Genomic DNA, 12,481 nt, shown 5'->3' with positions numbered 1-12,481 from the left:
GTTTGTTATACACTGGAGTGATTTGGGAATTGCTCTGCTGCACTTTTAGCTACTTGCTGAGCCCACGTTTGATTACATCATCGTCAACCGGCTTCTGCATCGCACAGTAAATGTCAAGTGTGTAACAAGCTGGGCGTGCAGCAAAACTGTCCCCTGAGTGCCTCCCAGCCACACCAGAGCCTGCACCTAGTCACAAAGATTGGGGCATATGACCCGGCCCTCCTTCAGTAGGGCATCTGCTGTTGCCTGTCTCCCACGAGTGTTACAGGCAGGAATGAGGCTCTTGTGAGGCAATTAAAAAGTGCTATGTAAACAATGCTTATTGTTGATTTTGCTGTGGTTGCTATAATCAGTTTTGAAGCCATTCCCTAGAGCAACATCCAATATCTAAATATTGCTCCAGGAGGTTCCTTTAACAGTATTGCACGCCAGTCCCACACCAGGAAAGCAGGGGCTGGTCTTTGCAAAGCAAAGGAAACGAAAAAGTGAAACCTCTCCCTCTTAAAGCTGTGGTCCCTTTCCTGCTTCTCCCGTCTCTCTGCCGGTCCTTTGAAAGACTGTCCCTTCCCCTTTCTGTCATCCCTGACAAATGAATGGCAGCTCTCTCCCTGAAGCCTCTCCTCATCAATTATGAATTCAGTTGCCATCGAGACTGAGGGATTAAGGCAGCTGGAGGCTCTGCTTTTGCAGCTTGCTGCGCAAAACACCTGTGCAGAACTGGCACTCCGCAGCCCATGGCTCTCGTGCAGCGGGAGATGCAGGCCTTACATTGGGCTGCCATTTCTGAAGCACCTCCTGCTGTGAAGAGCCACTAATCTATTCAGTGTGTCTGTGCTGAAGAAGAAGAAGACTGCAGATTTATACCCCGCCTTTCTCTCTGAATCAGAGACTCAGAGCAGCTTACAATCTCCTGTATCTTCTCCCCCCGCACAACAGACACCCTGTGAGATGGGTGGGGCTGAGAGAGCTCTCACAGCAGCTGCCCTTTCAAGGACAACTACGAGAGCTATGGCTGACCCAAGGCCATTCCAGCAGGTGCAAGTGGAGGAGTGGGGAATCAAGCCCGGTGCTCCCAGATAAGAGTCCGTGCAGCAGTTATAACTAGCGAGGGAGCACTGGGGGGCGGTACCCTCTATAGAATCTGTAGCGCCCCAACCCAGTTTTCCCTTTCAGTGGGTGGGGGTGCTGCGGATTCTATAGGAGGCACCACCCCCAGTTTGTCTCCCCCACCCCGCTGGCAACAGTCCTGCTGCCAGGGCTGCCACTGACTATTAGACTCCTCTGGTGTCCATCACCCTCCTTCCCCAACCTGCTTCCTTGCAAGCACTCTGCCATCCATTCTTCCAGTCATACACACTGCTCAGCATTGTCAGGGAATGGGCATATGGGTGGGGGTGGGGGAAGGATGCAAGAGCATGTTGGTCAGTTTGGTATAGTGGTTAAGTGTGCAGACTCTTATCTGGGAGAACCGGGTTTGATTCCCCACTCCTCCACTTGCAGCTGCTGGAATAGCCTTGGGTCACCCATAGCTATCGCAAGAGTTGTCCTTGAAAGGGCAGCTGCTGTGAGAGTCCTCTCAGCCCCACCCACCTCACAGGACATCTGTTGTGGGGGAAGGAGATAAAGGAGATTGTGAGCCACTCTGAGACTGTGATTCAGAGTGAAAGACAGGGCATAAATGCAGTATTCTTCTTCAGCTGTGGGAAGGGAGGCATTACTGAGGGTCTTAAGGTAGCGAGGGGATCTGGAACCAGCCCTGCCATTAGGTGACAAGAGCCAGAGAAGACAGTCATGTTAATCTGCTGCAACAAAATCATACAGAAGCCTTGTGACTAACAGGTTTGTTATGTTTCAGGTAGGTAGTCACAGTCTGCAGCGGAAAAGCAGGGTTTGACTCCGAGAGCACCTTAAAGACCAACAAGGTTTTCAAGGTATAAGTTTTTGAGAGTCAAAGCTCATATCTGAAGAAGGGAGCTTTGAGTCTTGAAAATTTATAATCCTGATGGTTGATTCTGGCATCATGGACTGGAGTCCATATATCATCTGTCAGATGCATGAACAAGCAAGGGTATCAAAAGTAGTCATCTCTCCCCCGCCTTTGAATGTTGCCTTGGTGATAGGCTCCTAAATGCTGTTGGTGATTGTGAATAAATAAATTAATATGGTAATCAGCAGTGAACATAAGAACATAAGAACATAAGAGAAGCCATGTTGGATCAGGCCAACGGCCCATCAAGTCCAACACTCTGTGTCACACAGTGGCAAAAAATGTTATATACACACATACACTGTGGCTAATAGCCACTGATGGACCTGTGCTCCATACACTGTGGCTAATAGCCACTGATGGACCTGTGCTCCATATTTTTATCTAAACCCCTCTTGAAGGTGGCTATACTTGTGGCCGCCACCACCTCCTGTGGCAGTGAATTCCACATGTTAATCACCCTTTGGGTGAAGAAGTACTTCCTTTTATCCGTCTTAACCTGTCTGCTCAGCAATTTCATCGAATGCCCACGAGTTCTTGTATTGTGAGAAAGGGAGAAAAGTACTTCTTTCTCTACTTTCTCCATTCCATGCATTATCTTGTAAACCTCTATCATGTCACCCCGCAGTCGACGTTTCTCCAAGCTAAAGAGTCCCAAGCGTTTCAACCTTTCTTCATAGGGAAAGTGCTCCAGCCCTTTAATCATTCTAGTTGCCCTTCTCTGCACCTTCTCTAAAGCTATAATATCCTTTTTGAGGTGCGGCGACCAGAACTGCACACAGTACTCCAAATGAGACCGCACCATCGATTTATACAGGGGCATTATGATACTGGCTGATTTGTTTTCAATTCCCTTCCTAATAATTCCCAGCATGGCATTGGCCTTTTTTATTGCAAACGCACACTGTCTTGACACTTTCAGTGAGTTATCTATCATGACCCCAAGATCTCTCTCTTGATCAGTCTCTGCCAGTTCACACCCCATCAACTTGTATTTGTAGCTGGGATTCTTAGCCCCAATGTGCATTACTTTGCACTTGGCCACATTGAACCGCATCTGCCACGTTGACGCCCACTCACCCAGCCTCAACAGATCCCTTTGGAGTTCCTCACAATCCTCTCTGGTTCTCACCACCCTGAACAATTTAGTGTCATCCGCAAACTTGGCCACTTCACTGCTCACTCCGAACTCTAAATCATTTATGAACAAGTTAAAAAGCATGGGACCCAGTACCGAGCCCTGCGGCACCCCACTGCTTACCGTCCTCCACTGCGAAGACTGCCCATTTATACTCACTCTCTGCTTCCTATTACTCAGCCAGTTTTTGATCCACAAGAGGACCTGTCCTTTTACTCCATGATTCTCAAGCTTTCTAAGGAGCCTTTGATGAGGAACTTTATCAAAAGCTTTCTGGAAGTCAAGGTAAACAACATCTATCGGGTCTCCTTTGTCCACATGTTTGTTCACCCCCTCAAAGAAATGCAACAGGTTAGTGAGGCAAGATCTTCCCTTGCAGAACCCATGCTGAGTCTTCCTCAATAACCCGTGTTCATCAATGTGCCTACTCATTCTGTCCTTGATAATGGTTTCTACCAACTTTCCCGGTATTGAAGTCAGACTGACTGGCCTGTAGTTTCCCGGATCTCCTCTGGAACCTTTTTTAAAGATGGGGGTGACATTTGCTACCTTCCAGTCCTCAGGAATGGAGGCAGATTTCAATGAAAGATTACAGATTTTTGTTAGAAGATCCACAAGTTCAACTTTGAGTTCCTTCAGAACTCTCGGATGTATGCCATCCGGACCCGGTGACTTATTAGTTTTTAATTTGTCTATCAGTTGTAGGACCTCCTCATTTGTCACCTCAATCTGACTCAGGTCTTTCAACACCCCTTCCAAAATTAGTGGTTCTGGGGCGGGCAAAAAGTTCTCGTCTTCTACAGTGAAGACGGAGGCAAAAAATTCATTTAGCTTTTCAGCCATTTCCCTATCCTCCTTCAGTAATCCTTTTACCCCATGGTCATCCAAGGGCCCCACTGCCTCCCTGGCTTGTTTCCTATTTCTAATATATTTGAAGAAAGTTTTATTGTTGGTCTTTATGTTTTTTGCAATATGCTCCTCATAGTCCCTTTTTGCCTGCCTGATCACAGTTTTGCATTTGATTTGCCACAGCCTGTGTTCCCTTTTACTAATCTCACTTGGACTGGTTTTCCACCGCTTAAAGGAGTCCTTCTTACCTTTTACAGCTTCCATTACTTTGTTTGTTAACCACGCAGGCCTTTTCTTATGCCTGTTTGTGCCTTTCCTAACTTGTGGTATGTATTTTATCTGAGCTTCTAGGATTATAGTTTTAAATAGCGTCCAAGCTTTCTCAAGGGTTTTGACCGTATGTACCTTTCCTTTCAGTTTCTTCCTCACATGCCTCCTCATCTCAGTGTATTTACCCCTTTTAAAGTTAAACGTGGTTGTGGTGGTCTTTTTGGACAACTCCCTATTTATACAAACGGTGAAATCAATAACATTATGGTCACTGCTCCCAAGCGGCGCAATCACTTTTACATCTCTCACCAAGTCTTGGGCATTACTTATGACCAAATCCAGGATCGCCCCACCCCTGGTAGGTTCTGAGACCATCTGCTCCATAGCACAGTCATTGAGAGCATCAAGAAACTCAATCTCTTTCTCTCGACCAGAACACATATTGACCCAATCAATCTGCGGGTAGTTAAAATCACCTATTACAACACAGTTTTTACGTTTAGCCGCTATCTTTAAGCCTTCCATCATATTATAATCGTCCTCTCTCTTTTGATTTGGTGGGCGATAACAAACTCCCATAGTTAAATTTCCTTTTGGGCCCTCTATTTCAACCCAAAGCATTTCTAAAAGTGAATCTAATTCTCTGATCTCAGCCTTACTGGACCGTATATCCTCTCTGACATACAGAGCCACCCCACCTCCAACCCTTCCCTCCCTATCCTTCCGATATAGCTTATATCCAGGAATCACCGTGTCCCACTGATTCTCCTCATTCCACCAAGTTTCTGAAATTCCCACAATGTCTATGTTTTCTCCCAGCACTAAACATTCCAATTCACCAATTTTACTTTGAACACTTCTAGCATTTGCATACAAACATCTATAATTTCCCAGGCGAGCTAGGCCCGCCACCTTCCTCCTGCCGCCTCGAGACACTGGCAGACAGTCCATATTGTTTGTCACCTTCACAGTGGACAACTCCGGTCCGTTACCCGGTAGAAAAATAGCAGCTAACCCTTCATCTCTTTGAGACGAGTCCTCCCGAACCAGAGACATTTCATCTCCTGTCGGCTTTCCCCCAAGAAATGAGGTAATGAAATGAGTGAAATGAGGTAATGTATATGTGAGATAAAGTGGTTTCGATTCCACTCCAAATGTAAGTAGGCACTGAGGCCAGATCCATGACTGTGTTCCTCTTCTGATGATGACCTCAGAGGTTTAACCACGAGACACCTTTGCTGCCTAGCAAAGGCCTGTTGCTGCACAATCCTGACGCAATACTCTTTTCAATGGGCAGTCTGTTGAAAGAGGCACTTGAATGCAGGTGAGTTAGTTGATTTGGGCGCAGCTGAAGCTGTACAGTGGCATTGATAGGTCTTTTTTAGTAGCTTGCACATTGCAGATTTGTTCTCTGTGATGTTAGCTGCCCTAAGGTTTGGGGCAGGGGGCAGGGATCTCAGTTAAAAATCTAGAAATATATCATTTAGGGACCTGTGCCCTATCCTTGTCCTTTCTTTTCTACCCAAGCACTGACTTCCCTCCTTATCTCAGCTTGAAAGCCAATTTGTCACTTTCTCCCATTCTGTGAAGTATGTGGTTCTCTTTGTGTCCAAATATTTCTTTTACCAAAGAGTCTATAATTCCTGCTGTAAAGCGAGTTGTAGGTGTGAGGGCCCAAACGCATGTTAGATTCCCCCCCCTCCCCCCGTTTCTTCCCGTATCTTGATGATCAGACATGCACTGTGAATTCTTTGGTCTGAACTGTGTTCCCAGCATGGAGGGCTCAAGTCTTTTCTTCCCCACTGTATTCCAAGCCTCAAATACCACTACTACCTCCAGGACTGTTATTTGCCTTACTGGGGATACTGACATACAGCTCATCAATACATAAAAGTTTCTTAACGGGATATGACAGTTCCACAGGGCTATTAAGATCAGGAAAACACCATACGTTTAAATACCACCCTCTTGCCTGCAGTGGTTCTGATCCAAATTGGCCTCCGTGTGCCTGGGAATCTAATTCTGAGGACAGAACTCACTGTGCCTTTAAGACCCAGGGAGAATGTGAGGAAAACATAACATTGTTTGTGCTCTGAGCCCATTCTAATTTTGAACCAAGAAAACTTAAATTATGTCTGCAAGATATGCAGATTATATATTTGTGGGCAAATTAAACCTTGCAAATTAAAACAATCTTCCACTTTACATCATTAAAGGCACAGATAACTCTTTTCCATTTTGAGCATGACTGAAGAGCGTGAGTCAAACAGAGCTATTTTATTTCTTTCTCTGGAAGACTTCTCTCATGCCTTTTTTTTGTCTGTCAAACTGCACTCAAAGTAGCTCACTACCTGAAATTATAATGTGACGTAATTATAGAACAGATTTGTAAAAAGTTTACAGCAGCAAAATGAAAGCAGTAATAAAAATAGAAATACAATTGTTAAAAGCAGCAGAGATCAAAAGTTCCAGCTAGTCATAAAATCAGGAATCGGCAACAGAATCTGTGGGCTGTCAGTGCATCAGGGCATAAAAAATGCCAAGCATTCACTGGAATAATATAATGATCAAAACTTTGCAGAATGGAGGCAGCCTGGTGGATCTTTTTGGAGAAGGGAATTCCACAGTCTGAGGCCGTGCCTGATGAAATCCTGTCATCTATGTTAATAAGCATAGAAACATAAGATCTGGAAGGAGTCTCCAGGGTCATGTAGTCCATCTCCATGCAATGCAGGGAAATCACAGTTCCCTACTCTCCTGATGGTCCCTGCTCTATGCCCAGAGGAAGCCAAGAAAACCTCCAGGATTCCTTGAGGAATATTCCTTCATGACCACAAAGTGGCAATCAGCATTACCTTGGAAACGTAAAAAAAAGGTCATGAAAGCCCAGCACTAGCTCATGCTTTCCTGCCCTCTCACTAGAACTATCAGGTCTGGGCTAGGAAATACTTGGGAGATTTTGGAGCTGGAGGAGAGCAAGGGGAGGGGAGGGACTTCCAGGGGGTAGTCCACCTTCCACTGCCATTTTCTCTAGGTGGACTGAGCTCTGTCACATGGAGATCAGCTGTAATCCCAGGGAATATCCAGCCACCACCTGTGGGTTGGCAACCCTCCTCCCATATTCTGGCACAATTTAAAAATTGCCCGTTGTTTTGTCTTTTCCTGCTCTATAGGCAGAAGTTTTATTTCTATACGATTAAAAAGTACAGGAGCCTTGCTAGGGAATAAGTTGGGTCCAGTGCTTGTGGCTAGCATTCTTGGTCAAGAACCTTCACTAGGATCTTCCAGGAAGGAAATGCCAGGACTGGTTTTGAGTCCAGTGGCACCTTTAAGACCAACAAAGTTTTATTCAAGGTATAAGCTATCGTGTGCCCTCCCCACACACCCACCAAGAATCAAGCAGCATCTTCATTATGGTGCGAGTTTGTGTAAGCTGCATCTGACATCATTAGATGCAGTGAAACTTGTCCCTACAGTTGTGGAGAGAGGGGGTGTCTGCTAAGAGCACAGAACCATCTTCACAACAACCCTATGAAGGAGTTGAGGCTGAGATGTGTGATATGCAAGAAGTTATGGTGGCCACCAACTTTAGGGGGGTAAATGTGGGCTCTGAACTGTTCAGTTTTTTCCTTCTATTTTGTATATGCTTTTCTTTGTGTTCGTATATATTCCCTCTCTCCCCCCCTCTCCATGGTCTGATAAGGCTGCTTCTTGTGTGTTCAACAACAAAGGCTTTAGAAAAAAAAACTGAACACATTAATGGAGAAGTAGAGATCTCTCAGCAGCTATTATGTCTTGGAAGTCAATGGAACTTCCATGTACAGAAGCAGTCTGCTTCTGAAATACTGATGCCAGGGCCCAATAAGAAAACTGTCCCTCCCCCTGACTTTATGTCTTGCTTGTGAGTTTTCCAGTGGCATGTGACTGGCTGCTGCTAGAAATAGATTATTGGCCTAGAGGGACTTGGGTCTGATCTTAGCATTCGTATACACAATGTGACTTAGAATTCCAGACTAATACCACATAATGTATGCAATATGTCTAACGTCTCTGGTTTACAGCTCACTGCATTCATGCCAATTATACACATGCTATGGTCATTACCTATCCCTAAGTATATAAATTAGTGGCTGCCTTCCAGCTCATTATGAATTTTTAGTTTGGCTCTTAGCTCTGAACTGCTTCCTCACCTCTGGCTAACAATCAAAATATGACAGATGGATCCAACAGCCAAAAGCAGCCTAGCCAGAACGTAATGGGATGTTTAATACATGACACTGCTCCTGTAGGGAGATATTTTGGGTATTATCAGGACACAGGAAAAAAGTTCTGGACAGTGGCTGCTACATACATGCAGCTGCAATCCAATAAACATTCTTTACATGACACATGCATTTCTCCTTAAGAAAAGTAATATAAATAATGGTCATTTAAGCCAGGAGGAAAGAGTGGCACAGAACAACATCTCCTTGAAGCATTGCCACATATATGCATCAGTGCCACAAGTATGCTTGCCATGTGCACCACTGAGCTACATCTGGCCTACCATAAGTGCTACCACACTGTAGACTATATATAAAGGTAAAGGTAGTCCCCTGTGCAAGCACCAGTCATTTCTGACTCTGGGGTGATGTTTCTTTCTCAACATTTTCACGGCAGACTTTTTAAAGGGGTGGTTTGCCATTGCCTTCCCCAGTTAAAAAATAATATATATATATAGTGTGTGTGTGTGTGTGTGTGAAAACGCGCACACACACACACATATATATGTGCTTTCACACACACAAAATAAGGCACTTTCAATCCACTTTACACCTGGATTTTGCTCTGTGAAATGGCAAAATCCACTCGCAAGAGTCGCTGAAGTGGATCGAAACAGCATTATTTAGCTATATGTGTGAAAGCACCAAATATGTACGTATGCCAAGTATGTATGCTGAATATTTAGCTAGTGCTTTTCAATTGCCCGAATCCACTTTTGAAGCAATATCTATCAGCTGGTGTAGGTAGCGAGCAACCCTGCTACCCAAGGGTACAATGCAATAGGTCTAGCACTGGGCCTTGGGCAACTGCCCCTTTTGCCCTCTAGATGAAGCATCTCCCCACCTCATTCACAAAGCTGCTATCAGGAAAAGGCGGGGAGGGAGATGAGTGACAGCAGTGATGGGGGTTGGTTGTTCACTGGGGTGAGGAAGGCCTGGCCTGTTCATGGAGCAGACCGAGGTGACTGAATTCTGAGGTAGCAAAGTGGGTTGTACCACTTCAGACTGCTTGAAGGGATGCCACTTTTTTTAAAAAAAAACCTCGGCCATGTAAGAACTCCCCATGAAGAGTAAATGAGCACCTCAGGAGGGGAAACTCTTTGCAGGTTGTACTGGCTGTTTATAGGAAACTGTGACTTTAGGATTCACTGTGAAGAAATATAATCCCTCCCATGAAGTCTGAATTGATAGCAGCCTCTGTGCTCCCTCAGCACTCTTCTCCCTCCTTCCCATCTCATTCAGACCAGCTGTAAGTGAGAAGCCAGTGCAAGGAGGAGCCTGGGAAAGCTTGGATTGTTTGTTTAGGAAATTTCTGTGCTGCCTTTCTGGAGGCCTTCTGCAGTTCACAAACTCAGAAATAGTAAAACCATAAAATAGCTTAAAAATTGATAAAGTTAACCAACTATTATAACCCTGGCCAGAGGATAAAAACAGCTCACAATTTAGTGGTCTAAAAATGATCTTTCTAGAAGAGCCCACAGGTTACAGTCATTGTTCCCTCTAAGCTGAGTTACTGTGAGCTAGCTCACAGGTTTTTAGCCTCCAGCTCACAGATTTTTGTCTTAGCTCAGGAAGGATGACCCCAGAGCACAGTAATTGATGCAGCAGCTCATAACTTTAATGCCAGTAGCTCACAATTTTAATGCCAGTAGCTTACAAAGTAGATTTTTTGCTCACAAGAGTCTGCAGCTTAGAGGGAACATTGGTTTAGTCTGTTATTATTTTTTTAAATGATCAGCCCCCTTAGTTGAAGCTTAGGAGAGATTATACATTTCGGTCTAGCACTTAAGAGAGCACAGGAGACGCCAGGTGAGCCTCAGGCAGGAGAGCATTGCAGAGGCAAGATCCCACCACTTAAAAGGCCCTGTCTCTGACTGCCACCTGCACCACCTCTGCAGGCCAGAACCACAGAGAGTAGGGGCTTGGAGGAAGATCTTTACCGGCAGGCTGGACGATGCCTTGGGCCCAAGCTCTTTAGATCCTGAAATCTATGAACCAAATCCCCAGACACTTGGAAGCAATGTTCCCTCTAAGCTGAAGTCTTGTGAGCAAAAATTCTACTTTGTGAGCTACTGCATAAAGTAGTGTGCTCTGCTCTGGGGTCATTATTCCTCAGCTAAGACAAAAATGTGTGAGCTGGAAGCTAAAAATCAGTGAGTTAGCTCACACTAACTCAGCTTAGAAGGAACACTGACTGGGAGTGATATGGTCCTGTACCCAATCCTGAATAATAGCCTGTTTGCCACATTTGGATCAGCTGAAAGCTCTGGTCCATGTTTCCTGGACCCCATCTTGTGGAGGGATCCCAACTTCCAGAACTAGCCCTCTATGGGAGGCAAACGAAATCTGTCCCACTCCCATTAGGTACAACAACCCCCCACAAGTGCTGCTGTGTAAGCCCCAATGAAACCACGAGTGTTGGGCGGGGAGGGGGGGAAGAGAACGTGAAGATCAGCAGCACAGCCCCCTTCTTTCTTTAGTATGTGAGACAGACACCTAATGGATGCTCCAGGCAGCTTTGTTGTTCCAAAGAAGGATGCAAAATCACAATATAGGCAATCCAACGTATTGTGTGTGTAAAGTGCATATTAAGGCATAGGCAACCTATGAAGACCCCCGAGTCTCCAGGATAAGAGATGAACAGAGGTAGTTTGCCCTCACCTGTCTCTGGACTTCTTCAGTGGCCTCTGGTCCAGGTGGTAATCGTGGCGGAAGCCTGCTTAGTTTTCTAGATCAGACGGGAGCCTGGGCCACCAAACTTTTTAAAAGCCAGCAAATTATTGAGGAAAGCCTGCAAATGTTCAAGCTGCTTGCGCTTTCTGGAGAACTCGAAAGCTTAGAAAATACAGGTTGGCTTTAATAAAATGGTATTACCTGGATGTTATTTCTAATATACTTACCGTACATTAGAGCGGGTTCTGAGAAGCACGGCTCTCACATTCCGAACCGACGGAAGGAAAAAATCTATTCGCTACCAGAAGTTTTTATGCATTGTTAGGAACAGCCTTTGGCATTTTGCTATAAAAATTCCTTTTTAAAAAACAAAAAGTATGCAATTGTTCTACACATGAGCGATCCAGAAAACTGAAACGGTTCCAAAATGCAAAAATTGCTACATGGGGGAAAAAAGAGCCGGTCTGCAATTTGAACCTGCATCTTGTTCGCCGATGCAGCCAAAGCACAAACGGAGCTAGCTAAGACCTAAGCGCGGCGTTCATTGGACAGCGGCTGTCCCGAGCGCGCTGCGCCCGGGGGAGGAAGAGTTAAAGCTGTGGGTGGTGTTTCCCTCCCCGCTGCACTGTACTGAGAGCCTGGCCGAGAGTGAAGGGGCCGGATTGGAACAGGCGGGCGAGCAGCGGACTGGCAGAGGGGAGCAGCAGGAAGGGGGCGCCCGCAGAGTTTTCCCGGGCTGCTGGAGCGCGCAGTCCGAAGAAGAGGTGAGCGCCACGCGTGCTGCAGCAGCAACTCGGAGCAATCGGGTGGGTTCCGGGCTCCGCCGAGGAGAACTCTGATCGCCGGGAGTCGCCAGCGACGGCGCCTCCAAAGTTTGCCTGGTCGGGAAGCAAGAGGGGAGCCGGGCGAGACCGCGGGGGACGCGAGCGGGCAGGGTGGCTCGGGGCAATGGAAAAGTGCTGGGGCGCCGGGCGAAGCGGGCGGGAATGAAGGCATGGCGCAGCCTGCCTCCGGGCCCCGCGCCTCCCTCTGCGGTGTAGGACCGAGGAGGCGATCTGGAGTGGAGGGAGCTGGAGGAAACCGTCTGTGAAAGAGGAGCGAGGGGGACGCCGCCGATCTGGTCAAGGGGTTAAACACTCTTGCATGTCGGGAGGTTCGGGGGAGGGAATGGGTGGCTTAGGGGGGGAGAATACGATAGGCGGCGGCGAGGGAACGCCGTACAGTTATAGTCTAGTACATCGCCTCCTGCACCCCGAGACCACCCTGCCCTTTCTTTGCCGTCGGTTGTGGGGCGGGGAGGAG

Source organism: Heteronotia binoei, chromosome 5 (assembly GCF_032191835.1).
Source record: "Heteronotia binoei isolate CCM8104 ecotype False Entrance Well chromosome 5, APGP_CSIRO_Hbin_v1, whole genome shotgun sequence".
Taxonomy (NCBI): Eukaryota; Metazoa; Chordata; class Lepidosauria; order Squamata; family Gekkonidae; genus Heteronotia; species Heteronotia binoei.
The sequence above is the reverse complement of the archived record's forward strand: the minus strand, read 5'-3'. Positions refer to the sequence as shown.